Source organism: Ranitomeya imitator, chromosome 2 (genome assembly GCF_032444005.1).
Source record: "Ranitomeya imitator isolate aRanImi1 chromosome 2, aRanImi1.pri, whole genome shotgun sequence".
Lineage (NCBI taxonomy): Eukaryota > Metazoa > Chordata > Amphibia > Anura > Dendrobatidae > Ranitomeya > Ranitomeya imitator.
Window position 1 is genome coordinate 128,287,832 of NC_091283.1, and position 19,535 is coordinate 128,307,366.

At 45.0% G+C, this 19,535-nt stretch overlaps 1 protein-coding gene across 1 annotated transcript in view; it reads right to left on the minus strand.

The window, feature by feature from the left end:
• Window positions 1–19,498, minus strand: part of LOC138662087 (actin-binding protein WASF3-like) — a 116,311-nt gene extending 96,813 nt beyond the window's left edge. Inside the window, exon 1 of the mRNA XM_069747227.1 lies at window positions 19,405–19,498. The gene's annotated coding sequence lies outside the window, so the exon portion shown is untranslated. The remainder of the gene's footprint in view (window positions 1–19,404) is intronic.
• Between the last annotated feature and the right edge of the window lie 37 nt (window positions 19,499–19,535).

A 19,535-nucleotide genomic window follows, 5' to 3' on the forward strand; every position in this document is an offset into this window, starting at 1 on the left:
GTGGTCACCTCACCTCTTCAATGCAATCACCTCCATTTTTTTGGTGATTAATAAAGTAAATATTTTTTTCATATATGTGTAATGACATAATCAAGGAGATTTAGTTACAGTAACATTCAATTGCTTTCCAAGCATGGACAATCATGTCTAAAAACTGTGCATAAAGTTCCTAACTTACGGTAATATCCTCTATTCATAACAGTTAACTGGGGTCACCTTGCTCCCCCAAATGTTTATTTTTTTTATGAAGGCCTGCATGGTCTAGTAATAAATTGCTATCTTTTTTCTTTATTTAAAGACGAGTGATAAACACTAAAGTTTTGTAGAATGGCAATGACTGACGCGTTTCAGACCCCTATGGTCTTTACTGTTTTTCATTTGATTTCAATAAAAAAAAATTAAAGATTTTACGCTGGATAGTTCTGATCTTCACCTAAAGACTATGGATCTCACAGATCTCAAGGAGACATTGGAGATCTATTTAGTTGACTGTTATGAAAGGCAATTCAGTACCACAATGGACATAGCGGTCAGAGCACATACAGTGATCTGACAATAACTCAAAATCATAGAACGAGCTCTGAGACGTGGGAACTCTGCAGACCGCAATCCCTAATCCTCTCCAAACAACACTAGAGGCAGCCGTGGATTGCGCCTAACTCTGCCTATGCAACTCGGCACAGCCTGAGAAACTAACTAGCCTGAAGATAGAAAATAAGCCTACCTTGCCTCAGAGAAATACCCCAAAGGAAAAGGCAGCCCCCCACATATAATGACTGTGAGTTAAGATGAAAAGACAAACGTAGAGATGAAATAGATTTAGCAAAGTGAGGCCCGACTTTCTTAACAGAGCGAGGATAGAAAAGATAACTTTGCGGTCTACACAAAACCCTAAAGAAAACCACGCAAAGGGGGCAAAAAGACCCTCCGTACCGAACTAATGGCACGGAGGTACACCCTTTGCGTCCCAGAGCTTCCAGCAAAAAATTAGACAAGCTGGACAGAAAAAATAGCAAACAAATAGCAAAGAAGAACTTAGCTATGCAGAGCAGCAGGCCACAGGAATGATCCAGGGAAAAGCAAGTCCAACACTGGAACATTGACAGGAAGCCAGGATCAAAGCATTAGGTGGAGTTAAGTAGAGAAGCACCTAACGACCTCAGCAGATCACCTGAGGGAGGAAACTCAGAAGCCGCAGTACCACTTCCCTCCACCAACAGAAGCTCACAGAGAGAATCAGCCGAAGTACCACTTGTGACCACAGGAGGGAGCTCTGCCACAGAATTCACAACAGTACCCCCCTCTTGAGGAGGGGTCACCGAACCCTCACCAGAGCCCCCAGGCTGACCAGGATGAGCCACATGAAAGGCACGAACAAGATCGGGAGCATGGACATCAGAGGCAAAAACCCAGGAATTATCTTCCTGAGCATAACCCTTCCATTTAACCAGATACTGGAGTTTCCGTCTAGAAACACGAGAATCCAAAATCTTCTCCACAATATACTCCAATTCCCCCTCCACCAAAACCGGGGCAGGAGGATCAACAGATGGAACCATAGGTGCCACGTATCTCCGCAACAATGACCTATGGAATACGTTATGTATGGAAAAAGAATCTGGAAGGGTCAGACAAAAAGACACAGGATTAAGAACCTCAGAAATCCTATACGGACCAATGAAACGAGGTTTAAACTTAGGAGAGGAAACCTTCATAGGAATATGACGAGAAGATAACCAAACCAGATCCCCAACACGAAGTCGGAGACCCACACGGCGTCTGCGATTAGCGAAACGTTGAGCCTTCTCCTGGAACAAGATCAAATTGTCCACTACATGAGTCCAAATCTGCTGCAACCTGTCCACCACAGTATCCACACCAGGACAGTCCGAAGACTCAACCTGTCCTGAAGAGAAACGAGGATGGAACCCAGAATTGCAGAAAAATGGCGAAACCAAGGTAGCCAAGCTGGCCCGATTATTAAGGGCGAACTCAGCCAAAGGCAAAAAGGACACCCAGTCATCCTGATCGGCAGAAACAAAGCATCTCAGATAGGTTTCCAAGGTCTGATTGGTTCGTTCGGTCTGGCCATTAGTCTGAGGATGGAAAGCCGAGGAAAAAGACAAGTCAATGCCCATCCTACCACAAAAGGCTCGCCAAAGCCTTGAAACAAACTAGGAACCTCTGTCAGAAACAATATTCTCTGGAATGCCATGTAAACGAACCACATGCTGGAAGAACAATGGCACCAAATCAGAGGAGGAAGGCAATTTAGACAAGGGTACCAAATGGACCATCTTAGAAAAGCGATCACAGACCACGCAAATGACTGACATCTGTTGAGAAACGGGAAGATCAGAAATAAAATCCATAGAGATATGTGTCCAAGGCCTTTTCGGGACCGGCAAGGGCAAAAGCAACCCACTGGCACGAGAACAGCAGGGCTTAGCCCGAGCACAAATCCCACAGGACTGCACAAAAGTACGCACATCCCGCGACAGAGACGGCCACCAAAAGGATCTAGCCACTAACTCTCTGGTACCAAAGATTCCAGGATGACCAGCCAACACCGAACAATGAACCTCAGAGATAACTTTATTGGTCCACTTATCAGGGACAAACAGTCTCTCCACTGGACAACGATCAGGTTTATTAGCCTGAAATTTTTGCAGCACCCGCCGCAAATCAGGGGAGATGGCAGACACAATTACTCCTTCCTTGAGGATACCCGCCGGCTCAGACAAACCCGGAGAGTCGGCCACAAAACTCCTAGACAGAGCATCCGCCTTCACATTTTTAGAGCCCGGAAGGTACGAAATCACAAAGTCAAAACGGGCAAAAAACAGCGACCAACGAGCCTGTCTAGGATTCAACCGCTTAGCAGACTCAAGATAAGTCAAGTTCTTATGATCAGTCAATACCACCACGCGATGCTTAGCTCCTTCAAGCCAATGACGCCACTCCTCGAATGCCCACTTCATGGCCAGCAACTCTCGGTTGCCCACATCATAATTTCGCTCAGCAGGCGAAAACTTCCTGGAAAAAAAAGCGCATGGTTTCATCACTGAGCAATCAGAACCTCTCTGCGACAAAACAGCCCCTGCTCCAATCTCAGAAGCATCAACCTCGACCTGGAACGGAAGAGAAACATCTGGTTGACACAACACAGGGGCAGAAGAAAAACGACGCTTCAAGTCTTGAAAAGCTTCCACAGCAGCAGAAGACCAATTGACCAAATCAGCACCCTTCTTGGTCAAATCGGTCAATGGTTTGGCAATACTAGAAAAATTGCAGATGAAGCGACGATAAAAATTAGCAAAGCCCAGGAACTTTTGCAGACTTTTCAGAGATGTCGGCTGAGTCCAATCATGGATGGCTTGGACCTTAACAGGATCCATCTCGATAGTAGAAGGGGAAAAGATGAACCCCAAAAATGAAACCTTCTGCACACCAAAGAGACACTTTGATCCCTTCACAAACAAAGAATTAGCACGCAGGACCTGAAAAACTGTTCTGACCTGCTTCACATGAGACTCCCAATCATCCGAGAAGATCAAAATGTCATCCAAGTACACAATCAGGAATTTATCCAGGTACTCTCGGAAGATGTCATGCATAAAGGACTGAAACACTGATGGAGCATTGGCAAGTCCGAATGGCATCACTAGATACTCAAAATGACCCTCGGGCGTATTAAATGCAGTTTTCCATTCATCTCCTCGCCTGATTCGCACCAGATTATACGCACCACGAAGATCTATCTTGGTGAACCAACTAGCCCCCTTAATCCGAGCAAACAAATCAGATAACAATGGCAAGGGGTACTGAAATTTAACCGTGATCTTATTTAGAAGGCGGTAATCTATACAAGGTCTCAGCGAACCATCCTTCTTGGCTACAAAAAAGAACCCTGCTCCTAATGGTGACGATGACGGGCGAATATGCCCCTTCTCCAGGGATTCCTTCACATAACTGCGCATAGCGGCGTGCTCAGGCACGGATAAATTAAACAGTCGACCTTTTGGGAATTTACTACCAGGAATCAAATTGATAGCACAATCACAATCCCTATGTGGAGGTAGGGCATCGGACTTGGGCTCATCAAAAACATCCCGGTAATCAGACAAGAACTCTGGAACCTCAGAAGGGGTGGATGACGAAATTGACAGAAATGGAACATCACCATGTACCCCCTGACAACCCCAGCTGGACACCGACATAGATTTCCAATCTAATACTGGATTATGGGCTTGTAGCCATGGCAACCCCAACACGACCACATCATGCAGATTATGCAACACCAGAAAGCGAATAACCTCCTGATGTGCAGGAGCCATGCACATGGTCAGCTGGGTCCAGTATTGAGGCTTATTCTTGGCCAAAGGCGTGGCATCAATTCCTCTCAATGGAATAGGACACTGCAAGGGCTCTAAGAGAAACCCACAACGCTTAGCATACTCCAAGTCCATCAAATTCAGGGCAGCGCCTGAATCCACAAATGCCATGACAGAATACGATGACAAAGAGTAGATCAAGGTAACAGACAGAAGAAATTTTGACTGTACCGTACCAATGGTGGCAGACCTAGCGAACCGCTTAGTGCGCTTAGGACAATCAGAGATAGCATGAGTGGAATCACCACAGTAGAAACACAGCCCATTCAGACGTCTGTGCTCTTGCCGTTCAACTCTGGTCAAAGTCCTATCGCACTGCATAGGCTCAGGTTTAAGCTCAGGTAATACCGCCAAATGGTGCACAGATTTACGCTCACGCAAGCGTCGACCGATCTGAATGGCCAAAGACATAGACTCATTCAAACCAGCAGGCATAGGAAATCCCACCATGACATCCTTAAGGGCTTCAGAGAGACCCTTTCTGAACATAGCTGCCAGCGCAGATTCATTCCTTTGAGTGAGCACGGACCACTTTCTAAATTTCTGACAATATACCTCTATCTCATCCTGACCCTGACAAAGAGCCAGCAAATTTTTCTCTGCCTGATCCACTGAATTAGGTTCATCATACAGCAATCCGAGCGCCAGGAAAAACGCATCGATATTACTCAATGCAGGATCTCCTGGCGCAAGAGAAAATGCCCAATCCTGAGGGTCGCCGCGCAAAAAAGAAATAACAATCAAAACCTGTTGAACTGGATCACCAGAGGAGCGAGGTTTCAAGGCCAAAAATAATTTACAATTATTTTTGAAACTCAGAAACTTAGTTCTATCTCCAAAAAACAAATCAGGAATAGGAATTCTTGGTTCTAACATAGATTTCTGATCAATAGTGTCTTGAATCTTTTGTACTCTTGCCAAGAGCTGATCCACAGATGAAGACAGACTTCTAATGTCCATCGCTACACCTGTGTACTGAACCACCCAAATGTCTAGGGGAAAAAAAAGGCAAAACACAGTGCAAAGAAAAAAAAATGGTCTCAGAACTTCTTTTTACCCTCTATTGAGAATCATTAGTACTTTTGGCTTCCTGTACTGTTATGAAAGGCAATTCAGTACCACAATGGACATAGCGGTCAGAGCACATACAGTGATCTGACAATAACCCAAAATCATAGAACGAGCTCTGAGACGTGGGAACTCTGCAGACCGCAATCCCTAATCCTCTCCAAACAACACTAGAGGCAGCCGTGGATTGCGCCTAACTCTGCCTATGCAACTCGGCACAGCCTGAGAAACTAACTAGCCTGAAGATAGAAAATAAACCTACCTTGCCTCAGAGAAATACCCCAAAGAAAAAGGCAGCCCCCCACATATAATGACTGTGAGTTAAGATGAAAAGACAAACGTAGAGATGAAATAGATTTAGCAAAGTGAGGCCCGACTTTCTTAACAGAGCGAGGATAGAAAAGATAACTCTACACAAAACCCTAAAGAAAACCACGCAAAGGGGGCAAAAAGACCCTCCGTACCAAACTAACGGCACGGAGGTACACCCTTTGCGTCCCAGAGCTTCCAGCAAAAAATTAGACAAGCTGGACAGAAAAAATAGCAAACAAATAGCAAAGAAGAACTTAGCTATGCAGAGCAGCAGGCCACAGGAATGATCCAGGGAAAAGCAAGTCCAACACTGGAACATTGACAGGAAGCCAGGATCAAAGCATTAGGTGGAGTTAAGTAGAGAAGCACCTAACGACCTCACCAGATCACCTGAGGGAGGAAACTCAGAAGCCGCAGTACCACTTCCCTCCACCAACAGAAGCTCACAGAGAGAATCAGCCGAAGTACCACTTGTGACCACAGGAGGGAGATCTGCCACAGAATTCACAACAGTTGGCACACCAATGACTGCTATTATCAAATGCACTGAATCATAAGTAATTCGGTGAATCCAGGCAGCAGAGATGCACGTGAAAGAGAGTGACACAATGAATTACTTTTCATAGTTTACTGTTAAAACCCATCACAGATCTATCAACCTATTCTGCTAACAAGGTAACCGGGAAAATGTAGTTATACTAAACGTAAGCCAATATAATAAATTGGCATTATTGTCTAGACAAGTGGGAAGATGACTTAGAAAACAGATACCAGCATTAAGAGATTGTGTAACAGTGCAATGAAAGGATTGCATCTCTCAGCTGAACTCCCTGCACATCTGTGTCTCCGACTCCTAACAGATGCTCATTGACAAAGACTTATACAGCTCTATAAGGAGACCTACTTCTGCCTATAGCTACTCTGGTTATCTGACTAATGGATTATGCCTGTCTTACAGAGCCTCAGGGGCTCTTGATCTGTTATGAAAAATTCTCATTCTTGAGCTACTCTGCACCATTTACTTACAACGCCTTCCGTACCACCCTGACTGAGGGATCCCAATTTATACCGCAAGCTCTGCTTCCTTTGCAGACCAACAGTAAAATGGCCAGCTGCTTAGGAGGTACCGTAATCCAGGTGCAGAAACATTTCTTCCAAAAAGTTGTCTACAAGTGGTATAAGGTTATTGCAGTTCAGCCCTATTCCGCTAACCTGCAATACCGCACATAAACTGTAAACAGGTGAGGGTCTGTTCCTGCAATTAAGGAGCAATGTTTTTCTAGTCCTGGCCAATCCCGTTAAAGGGAATCTGTCAGTAGAATCCACCCTCCTAAGCCGTCTATATGGGCATGTAGGTAATAGGAAGCTTGTAACGCAAACTGTTATGACCTGGTGGTGAGGACAATAATGGACCTGGTGGATAAGAGCACACGGAATGACCTGATAGTTACTAATAATACAGGACAAGCTCTGAGACGTGGGAACTCTGCTGACCGCAATCCCTAATCCTATCACACACACTAGAAATAGCCGTGGAGCGCTCCTGACGCTCCCTAGGCGCCTCGTCACAGCCTAAGGAACTAGCTAGCCCTAAAGATAGAAAAATAAAGCCTACCTTACCTCAGAGAAATTCCCCAAAGGAACAGGCAGCCCCCCACATATAATGACTGTGAGTTAAGATGAAAATTACAAACACAGAGATGAAATAGATTTAGTAAAGTGAGGCCCGACTTACTGAACAGACAGAGCATAGGAAAGTTAACTTTGCAGTCAGCACAAAAAACTACAAAAAGACCACGCAGAGGGCGCAAAAAGACCCTCCGCACCGACTCACGGTGCGGAGGCGCTCCCTCTGCGTCGCAGAGCTTCCAGCAAGCAAGACAAAAAGCAAAATAGCAAGCTGGACATAAAAAATAGCAAACAGAGAAAAACAAGCAGGAACTTAACTTCTGCTGGGAAGACAGGTCACAAGAACGATCCAGGAGCGAACTAGACCAATACTGGAACATTGACAGGTGGCATGGAGCAATTATCTAGGTAGAGTTAAATAGAGCAGCCAGCTAACGAATTAACCTCGTCACCTGTGGAAGGAACCTCAGAAGCCGCAGCCCCACTCACAACCACCAGAGGAAGCCCATGGACAGAACCAGCTAAAGTACCATTCATGACCACAGGAGGGAGCTTAACAACAGAATTCACAACAGCAAACGCCGACGTCCCTCCTCCCAGCAGGGACGTCGGCATACCCACAGCCCTGACTGCACAGCAGCATCCCAGTTTCATGCTGTGGCTTCCTGTCCTGCACATGCCGCACAGGTCCCCCGGCCGCGGGTCTAACGCGCATTTAGTGATGGGATTAAACATTCCTACATCACAATCTAATTAAAGATAAATTTGTCTATTATTTGGTGCAATAGACAAGTGAGGGAAATCTGTTTTTTTTTTACAAAATATCTTTTGCCTTATGTTTACTATTAAAAATATGGAAAAACCCATTATTCATCAAAAGTGACTTTATTTTTCACAGCAACTAGCAAACGTCACGTTTAACTTCCGAGAAACTGTTTAGAAAAAAAAGCTGGATTCTATGGACAAGAAGTCTACAGACTATTATTTACTATGGACAATGTTTTTATTCTCTCCAAGGCAGTTTGATTCAAATGGTGCTCTAGAAAACATGTCTACATTATCTTCTAATGTATAAAATGTAATAAAGAAAAATCCCATCTACTAGACAGAGAGAAGAAACGATAAAGAGAGATATTCTCAATAACGTTATAGGCTTGCGGTATATATCAGCTTCTACCATTAAAGGGAATCTGTCAGCAGGTTTTTGCTATGTAATCTGAGTGCAGCATGATGTAAGGACAGAGACCCTGATTCCAGCGATGCATCACTTAGTTTACCGGGTGCAGCAGTTATTGTATAGTCACAGTTTTTACTTCTGCAGATCTAGCGGAGCTCAGTTGTTGAGCTGAGTATAACATCACCCATACCACAGCTTTCTGTATACATTGTATAGTGACAGAGAGCTGCTAACAGAGCTGGGGGTGAGGTTGGACCAGCAGGCACAAGGCTTGTCCTATAGTGATAATCTCCTGCTGATAAAATAATGGTTGTATTGAAACAGCAAAACGTCCCTGCAATCAGGGTCTCTGCCCTTACATCCTGCTGCTCTTAAATTACATAGCAAAAACCTGCTGACAAATTCACTTTTATAAGTATCTGGTTTGTAGAATTCATACAAAAATAGCATAAAGTCTCGTGGAGTCACAGAAAAATATAGCACATAAATAGTGTAGGTAAGAGGTGGGTACTTAATTTTTCCAGGTGTGTGTGGGGGGGGGGGGGGGGGGGGCACACGTGACACCGTGACTGTTGTGGAGAGTCAAACCAATAGGCTCAAATTAATTTTGCTCTATATTAATATTAACATAAAGTTATATATTGCTTTTTTAATCTCTTTATTTGACCCGTTACTTGCCAAATTAGCAATTTTCATTTTTTTTATGACAGATTTTTAATGATTTGGGCCCTAATGAATCAGAAACATAATTTGCAAAATTTTTACAAGTACGGATTTTTCAGAAAAGGGCGTCGCAATAATCAATTAAAAATGGCAATGACATGATTTCCTATTTTGAAAACATTCATTTTACAAACACAACACAAAAAATTGGACCTAATTATAAAAATTATACAATCTTAGTTGCTAGAAGCTAAAGATTAGGCATCCCCAAAATAGTACATTGGTAGATAATGGGTTAAGAGCAGCCGAAAAGGAAGGGTGATTCAAATTTTTATATTTTTGAATTATTTTTATATCTTTAAAAAAAAATTTACTTTATTTTTCAGTCTTCTTGGGGAAACCTGTGATCTGTACTGTTGTATACAAAGATAATGACACTCTCCTATGAAATAAAGCCAGAGGCTGGGCTTCACAGGAGAACTAAGATGGCCGCCATGGGGGCATTCAACAGGACCCCAGCTACCATAGCAAGCCATCAGCAAGCAGTAATTACATCAGTGATTGATAGCGGCATCTAATTAGTTACACAGCAGCGATCGGAGCAAGCTCCTATCGGTCAGAGACATATGTCGGTATCAGCCAGATACAGTATGGTCTTGTGCAGACCTGGGCAAGATGCGGCCCGCGGGCCGCATCCGGCCCGCCTGATGATTTTGAACGGCCCGTCAGCTAGCTGTCACTTCTGACAGCTGCCCTTGGCACCGCTTGGCCAGACGCCATTGGCGGTTCCTCAGACACTGTGCAGCTCCTGGCCCCGCCCTTTGGCTGCATTGTGCTCCACACCATTGGCTGGGCTGCCCGGCTCTCGCTCCATCACTACTTGTGATTGGCTGGCCTGTCAGTCTGTCACTGACCTCGGTGATGGGGAGCGGTCTCTGGAGGCTTCTGCGGGCTTTAACGGTGGCGGCCGGGTGTGAGGAGCCAAGATTTATCCCTGAGATTGTCCGTGCAGACGAGACCGGCGCCAAGGTCACTGGTAAGTGTCCGAGAGAGGCTGTATCCGCCCTCCCTGCACCCACCGTCCATGCTTCATCCTGACCGGCTGCACCCAACGGCCTGCATTCTGGCTGACTGCTGAGGTTGTGTGACTGGCGGCCTCCCCCTCTATACTGGTTCTGGAGGGCTGTGACTGGCGGCCTCCCCCTCTATACTGGTCCTGGGGGGCTGTGACTGGCGGCCTCCCCCTCTATACTGGACCTGGGGGGGGCTGTGACTGGTGGCCTCCCCATCTATACTGGTCCTGGGGGGCTGTGACTTGCGGCCTCCCCCTCTATACTGGTCCTGGGGGGCTGTGACTTGCGGCCTCCCCCTCTATACTGGACCTGGGGGGCTGTGACTGGTGGCCTCCCCATCTATACTGGTCCTGGGAGGCTGTGACTGGCAGTGACGTATCCGGGGGGGGGGGGGGGTTTGGGCCAGACAGGACATAACATTTGTGCAGCATTATATGGGGGCCATAATGTTTGTGCAGCATTATATGGGGCCATAATGTTTGTGCAGCACTATATGGTGCCATAATGTTTGTGCAGCATTATATGGGGCCATAATGTTTGTGCAGCACTATATGGTGCCATAATGTTTGTGCAGCATTATATGGGGCCATAATGTTTGTGCAGCACTATATGGTGCCATAATGTTTGTGCAGCATTATATGGGGGCCATAATGTTTGTGCAGCACTATATGGGGCCATAATGTTTGTGCAGCATTATATGGGGGCCATAATGTTTGTGCAGCACTATATGGGGCCATAATGCTTGTGCAGCACTATATGGGGCCACTACAGTATACTACAGTATTGGGTAAAAATTAGTTAATTATATTAGTCCGGCCCTCTAAAACCATCCCAATTTCTCATGTGGCCCCATGGCTAAATTAATTGCCCACCCCTGGTCTTGTGCCTACTCCACACATGGGAACCCAACTTAGGACATACTATCACATCCTATATTCGGAAGGGACTAAAGGAAACATTACATTAATCTTTCAATGGACATGCTGCTTAATAAGTGAACCTTTACAATTACGATCCACGGCCCATTTTCTGCAGTCCAAGACCCTATCAATATATGCCTGAAAGCACACAACAATGAATAAATATAACAAAATCCATTTACCAAAGCTGAGAAAAATGCACGCGGACCAGGTTTAGGCCTGGCCTACTTCTCTGAACACATACAAATTTCCAAAAATCCACACAGCAAAGTATCAGTAAGATGAGGCTAATCGAGAAGCAAATCCGGGTGAACATAACCAGGAAAGCATTCTAAGAGTCGCACCTACCAACAAATCTCATCTCATCCTTTTATTACCTACGAAATAAAGAAGACTTGGTAACATCTGACCATCCTTATAATTTAATGAAGAAGGTGAGTCCAGTCAAAAGTTCCTGAGCCACAAGGCCCAAAACACCTTTTTTGTTCAATGTTCTCAAATATTTTAGGGTATATGTAAGATGTGTTTGATCATCTTGACCTAACACTCTATTATCAACCACCTCCATCCACTCCTTCCATGCTTGATAATTGATGGATCAGGTCGAGAAGCCAGGGAGGCCCTCACAAGCAGGAAAAGTTGATCTCCACCATAGTTCATACCCTGAATGGCCTGTGGACAAATTGTTTGACAAACCTGCCACTGGAAAGGAGAGATTCAGGTGGTGTGTTCTCAAAACCTAAGATACAGCCTTAATTTTAGGGAATAGTTGTAAGTAAATCAAATTGGTACCCCAGACCCTGTCCTATCAGGAATTGGATCAGGAATGAGCATACCGGGAAGTTCTAAGAATGGCACCAAAAAACAAGAGTGACGATGCTTTTATAAAAAATCAAAGATCAAAACTGGTTACTAGCATTGCACTCCATCATTATTTGGCCATTGGATTCTTCCAAGAAATGTTGTAACACCCTGAAGTCATTCTTAGTAGGCCAAGTGATCCACACATAGTGCAAAAGAACAGATTTACCCGCTGTTACTTAGGAAAGGTGCTTAGAAAAAGCACAACCCACTGGTATAACTCCGAAAGCAAAGACCAAGTGACCTAACAAACAGGACACAGCTACAATTTCTGTGAACCAAGAAAAGTTCTAACATGCTACAAAGTCTGACGGTCTTACCTATGGGTAAACAAAGTACCATTTCCACAAAGTCAATTTCAAGCCCAAGAAAAGAGAATACTGTTGTGGGACTCTTCGTTTTCTAAACTGCTGTGCAAAGTAATGAAAAAAGTTTAGGAAGAACTGACAATGGGACAACCCAACCCGACCAACAAATAAGCAGTTCTCTAAGTAACGTGTAACTAAAGAATTTTCAATCTCATAATGGAGAGATCATGCAAGAAAAGAGATAAAACCATTAAAGCAATAACAAGAAGAACCAACTGGTAAACACATAGTCATAGTAAAAATAACAATCCAGCTAACACCCAAACAAATGAAAGTACCGTAGTCTGAAACACTGGCTGCAGGTGGAAAGTTGACTCCACATCCAAATTATCCTGTCAAAAACATAAAACACAGAAGCTAAACATTTACAGACACCATCAGTAACAGATTTCATTTCCTCAGGTTGGAAAGGTGATTAATAAAACCAAATTTTCTTATTTCCTTTTTTCCGACTCAGTCCCACATGGGATGATCTCTAGTTTGGGAGTGGTAGCTCTAGAAAAGTTCTGGCCAAGTGATGTAATCAAACCTTCTTCCTCATCTTGTCCCAGGTAGCTTATAAAAATTCAGACACTCATTTAAAAATGAAAGAAACGATAGAAAAGGGAAGGAAAACAAAGGGAATAGAGAAACCAGAGGAAATGCCCATCCTAAGTTGTGTGGTCTGCTCCTTCCAGGGATACAGGTTTAGCCAGAGCAGCATCTCTGCCCAAGTGGGGCCAAGTGTTCCCCTCTGCAGGAGGAGCATTTCTCCCCGAACCAGCAGATTCCATGGGATCTGTCATGTCCCCTGTTAAAAATCCAGCATGCTCTTATGTTATGCCTAGGACCCACCCTCATAGATGATGAACTGACTGAGGCAGAAAAGAAGGCAGCTGGTGAAAACAGGCATTGACCCATCATATAGTATGTTGCAACCACAGAAGGAATGCCTTCATGTCCCAGCTGGCCAGCTGCCTCCTAAACTCTTCATTAACCAGGTAGTACTACTTGAAAACTTGAACCCTGAAATTACTAGAAATTGTTTCCAAATAAACTTTGCCTAAATGGAAGAATGTGTGAATCTAGCATCAGATAATCGGCTGAGCACGTTGATATCTCCGGGTTTGGCCGACTGTATCCTTATGTGTATAAAGACATTAACTACTATCTAATGGTAATGGGCACTTTTAGGCATCTTTCACTAGTCTGTGTTTTTAAACACGTACTTGTAAAATGGTTCTGGTGTCATCAGTGTATGGTCCGTGTGTCATCATATACATATGGTACCTGTGTCACCAGTGTACGGTCCATGCGTCATCAGTGTACATATGGTCCGTGTCTCATCAGTGTACATATGGTCCGTGCGTCATCAGTGCACGGTCTGTGAGTCATCAGTGCACAGTCTGTGAGTCATCAGAGCACGTTCTGTGTGTCATCAGAGCACGTTCTATGTGTCATCAGAGCGCGTTCTGTGTGTCATCAGAGCACGTTCTGTGTGTCATCAGAGTACGTTCTGTGTGTCATCAGTGCACAGTCTGTGAGTCATCAGAGCACGTTCTGTGTGTCATCAGAGTACGTTCTGTGTGTCATCAGTGCACAGTCTGTGAGTCATCAGTGCACAGTCTGTGAGTCATCAGAGCGCGTTCTGTGTGTCATCAGAGTACGTTCTGTGTGTCATCAGAGTACGTTCTGTGTGTCATCAGTGCACAGTCTGTGAGTCATCAGAGCACGTTCTGTGTGTCATCAGAGTACGTTCTGTGTGTCAGAGCACGTTCTATGTGTCATCAGAGCGCGTTCTGTGTGTCATCAGAGCACGTTCTGTGTGTCATCAGAGCACGTTCTGTGTGTCATCAGAGTACGTTCTGTGTGTCAGAGCACGTTCTATGTGTCATCAGAGCGCGTTCTGTGTGTCATCAGAGTACGTTCTGTGTGTCATCAGAGCACGTTCTGTGTGTCATCAGAGTACGTTCTGTGTGTCAGAGCACGTTCTATGTGTCATCAGAGCGCGTTCTGTGTGTCATCAGAGTACGTTTTGTGAGTCATCAGAGTACGTTTTGTGTGTCATCAGAGTACGTTCTGTGTGTCATCAGAGTACGTTCTCTGTGTCATCAGAGTACGTTCTGTATGTCATCAGAGTACGTTCTGTGTGTCAGAGTACGTTCTGTGTGTCATCAGAGCACGTTCTGTGTGTCATCAGAGTACGTTCTATGTGTCATCAGAGCGCGTTCTGTGTGTCATCAGAGTACGTTTTGTGTGTCATCAGAGTACGTTTTGTGTGTCATCAGAGTACGTTCTGTGTGTCATCAGAGTACGTTCTGTGTGTCATCAGAGTACGTTCTGTGTGTCATCAGAGTACGTTCTGTGTGTCATCAGAATACGTTCTGTGTGGCATCAGAGTACGTTCTGTGTGTCATCAGAGTACGTTCTGTGTGTCATCAGAGTATGTTCTGTGTGTCATCAGAGCACGTTCTGTGTGTCATCAGAGCACGTTCTGTGTGTCATCAGAGCACGTTCTGTGTGTCATCAGAGCACGTTCTGTGTGTCATCAGAATACGTTCTGTGTGTCATCAGAGTACGTTCTGTGTGTCATCAGAATACGTTCTGTGTGTCATCAGAGTACGTTCTGTGTGTCATCAGAGCACGTTCTGGGTGTCATCAGAGCACGTTCTGTGTGTCATCAGAGCACGTTCTGTGTGTCATCAGAATACGTTCTGTGTGTCATCAGAGTACGTTCTGTGTGTCATCAGAGTACGTTCTGTGTGTCATCAGAGTACGTTCTGTGTGTCATCAGAGCACGTTCTGTGTGTCATCAGAGCACGTTCTGTGTGTCATCAGAATACGTTCTGTGTGTCATCAGAGTACGTTCTGTGTGTCATCAGAGTACGTTCTGTGTGTCATCAGAGTACGTTCTGTGTGTCATCAGAGTATGTTCTCTGTGTCATCAGAGCATGTTCTGTGTGTCATCAGAGCACGTTCTGTGTGTCATCAGAGCACGTTCTGTGTGTCATCAGAGTACGTTCTGTGTGTCATCAGAGTACGTTCTGTGTGTCATCAGAGTATGTTCTCTGTGTCATCAGAGCACGTTCTGTGTGTCATCAGAGCACGTTCTGTGTGTCATCAGAGCACGTTCTGTGTGTCATCAGAGCACGTTCTGTGTGTCATCAGAATACGTTCTGTGTGTCATCAGAGTACGTTCTGTGTGTCATCAGAGTACGTTCTGTGTGTCATCAGAGCACGTTCTGTGTGTCATCAGAGCACGTTCTGTGTGTCATCAGAATACGTTCTGTGTGTCATCAGAGTACGTTCTGTGTGTCATCAGAGCACGTTCTGTGTGTCATCAGAGCACGTTCTGTGTGTCATCAGAGCACGTTCTGTGTGTCATCAGAATACGTTCTGTGTGTCATCAGAGTACGTTCTGTGTGTCATCAGAGTACGTTCTGTGTGTCATCAGAGTACGTTCTGTGTGTCATCAGAGTATGTTCTCTGTGTCATCAGAGCACGTTCTGTGTGTCATCAGAGCACGTTCTGTGTGTCATCAGAGCACGTTCTGTGTGTCATCAGAGTACGTTCTGTGTGTCATCAGAGTACGTTCTGTGTGTCATCAGAGTATGTTCTCTGTGTCATCAGAGCACGTTCTGTGTGTCATCAGAGCACGTTCTGTGTGTCATCAGAGCACGTTCTGTGTGTCATCAGAGCACGTTCTGTGTGTCATCAGAATACGTTCTGTGTGTCATCAGAGTACGTTCTGTGTGTCATCAGAGTACGTTCTGTGTGTCATCAGAGTACGTTCTGTGTGTCATCAGAGTACGTTCTCTGTGTCATCAGAGCATGTTCTGTGTGTCATCAGAGTATGTTCTGTGTGTCATCAGAGTACGTTCTGCGTGTCATCAGAGCATGGTTTGTGTGTCATCAGTGTACGATCCGTGCGTCATCAGTGTACAATCCGTGAGTCATTAGTGCACGGTCCGTGCGTCATTAGTGCACGGTCCGTGCGTCATCAGTGCACAGTCTGCGAGTCCGTTTTTACCATCAGTTATCGTCAGTGGTCTTCACAGATGGATAAATAAATGACAAAGCATCTCCTATACTTTGCAATGTAAATCACAAACAGCGCACAGACTGTACACTGTTACTACCCATGTGATATGAGTTTTTTCTCATCCATAGACTTGTATTAGCACTCTTTATATGTTGTACTGTAAAAAAAAACCTGACAAATCACCATACGTTTTGCACGGGCACACAGTCTTAAAAAAACACGGATATGTGAACTGCCTCATAGACTATAATGGTTACCTATTGTAGCTATGAAAAATACGGATATAATCTGTACGTGTAACACTGACGGCTGCATGAGACTGTTGTCTGACCTACCAATAGGGGACGTGACCACTTACAGTGCCTAGGGCATCATGAATGCCAAACACGGCCCTTAGCGCGGGTAGTTATAATGAATAAAACTAAGCCTCTCATTTGCAATATTCCCCCTCCCACCCATGTACTTATTCAACTTAACATCGAATTTGTAGCCCATATCCCATTATAATTCTGTTGTGTGGGTATTAAAGTCACCAATTCACTAGATTCTATCCACAAATGGAATTATCAACTTTTATATAATAAAGCCTGACCTACAAAGTAAAGACCAACCCACATTGCCCAGGTTCAGACAAATCAACTTGATTAGAGTGACTATCCGGAGAGGGTCTTTCATTTGTTCAAATGCCTTCCTGTCACCATCCACAACCGATAAAAAATCTTAATTTATGTCTCGCTTGATAGGAGAGAATCAAACAGAAATTGTTGTTTTTCCACTAAGAGTTGGAGTCAATCAGTTAATTTCCAGAAATATTATTTAGCAGCTCAACTGTCTCAAGTACGACCAATGCCCCAACTAGAATCTGACCTCACCGTGCCATTACATTTGGCTTCTTTTTTTCTGGGACAAAGATACTACGATATGTCCCATCATCTTGTTCTCATCTGGAGAAGGTATAGAAATAAATTCAACCTATCATCCTATAATCTACAGCAATTATCCCAACCCACATTCACACAACCATTCAGGCAGCTCGTTTTCTCTAGTGGAATGTTAGGAGAATAATCTCTTTACATAATTTTACCAATAACTCAAGAATTATCAACTCCTCAACAATTCTCTGAGAAGTTTGACCAATGATCACAAACAATGATGGAACTCAAGAAATTCTGGACTTTGTAGTCTCTAACCAAAACTCCCCATTCCAACCAATACAGTATCTGACCAAACTTGCTTGAGATCGCTTTTCTATTTGCCACCATGACCAACCATTGCAGCACTGCAGAATATGATATTGTTACATGTCCAAGGATACCCCAATATCTCCGAATACCTCTCTCAATTGTTTCAAGGGTGCTCTGATCTGGGCTCATCTTTAAAGTTTTGGAGACAGATGACAAACTTTATTATAAGGCTTTTTGATCAAAACCCATCTGAATAAGATGACTGATCACAATTGATCTCTATGACCGCTTTTCAAAGGCTCTCTGCAATCCTCCCAATTGAAGCCGTGGTCATTAGTCTCCATCATGATGCTCTACGGGACACTATATGCTGTGCGGTCTGATTCTATGGAACTGTATTATAAAAACTGCTCTATGTAAATCTCCACGGTCTCTTCATCTATAAATTCCCAGTATCCCATACCTGCCCTCTGCTTAGCTTTAAGGTAAAATCAACTTCTATTTCCACAATCTTGGACACACAGCCGGAACGTGTCGTGGTAATTCAGGGTGGATTTTTGGTCTATGCTTTTGGTTGCCTACACTTGATCACCCTACTTTGACACACAGCCGGAACGTGTCGTGGTAATTCAGGGTGGATTTTTGGTCTATGCTTTTGGTTGCCTACACTTGATCACCCTACTTTGACACACAGCCGGAACGTGTCGTGGTAATTCAGGGTGGATTTTTGGTCTATGCTTTTGGTTGCCTACACTTGATCACCCTACATGGGGCTTTTCTAATTTGCCAACTGTTCTTGTTTTGAAACTTAATAAAAGATGTTTGAAACTAAAACATTGGGCACTTGGGGAGCGGCCAACGCTAGCGAACCCTGAGGTTAACCATCATATAGGCTACCTGGGAGGGAGTCCCAAGAGTCGCCCAATGTGCCCCTCAGCCCTGGATCAGCAGCAGACATCTGAGTGACTGATCTGGAAGGAGGAGGCGGAGGAGGAGGACAGGGAACATGCAGCTTGGAGGATGGGAACGAACCCCTGTGCTGAGCTCGGCATTATTAGAGCCGGGATCACCGGATGCCTGGCAGATTACGAGGGTGCCAGGGCTGGGGGAGGGTGAGAGGACAGGACTGTAGGACAGATCATTTCTGAGATGTGTCCCGTGATGTCCCCTCTGCATTAACCCTTCGCTTTGATAGCCTAAACATGATATGTTGCTGGTGACACAGCCTAAGTCATGGAGGTGCACAACTCAAATAGGTTAACCCCTCCAATCACCTGAAGCTAACATTAACCATCAGGTCTGCTGTATAAGTGAGCCCCTAGCTCTAAGACCCCTAGTTCTGGGGCTCACATTAACCCCTACAATCCCCTGATTCTAACACTAACCACTGGGTCTGCTGTATAGTATATGACCCTAGTCCTAGTTCTCAGGACGGTGGTCTTGGGGCTTACAATGTGGCACTGACAGAATCCATACAATATCATCACCCAGTGCGGCCGGGCAGGGTGTAGACAAGGTGCCACTGCCTCATCACCCCCCTGGGTGCATTTCCCCAGCATCAGCACCATCTTCCCCAGTGATGGGATGTTATGTGCCTCCTCCTACAGGTGCAGCCTGCCATGGTCCTGCATACACCAGACACACAGACTCAGTCAGTCCTCCTCACAGCTGATGGATGGGCAGCACTGATGGTGGCAGCACTGATGGATGGTACGAGCCGGCATGCCCTCCTACCTGCTGGAGCCATAGCTGTGCAGGCTCCGGGCCGGGGAGACGCCGGCGATGCTGCTGCTCCCTGTCTGCAGTGCTGGCGGCGCATGCGGAGCGCACAGGCTGTGCTGACATGCAGGCTGAGAGGAGGAGGA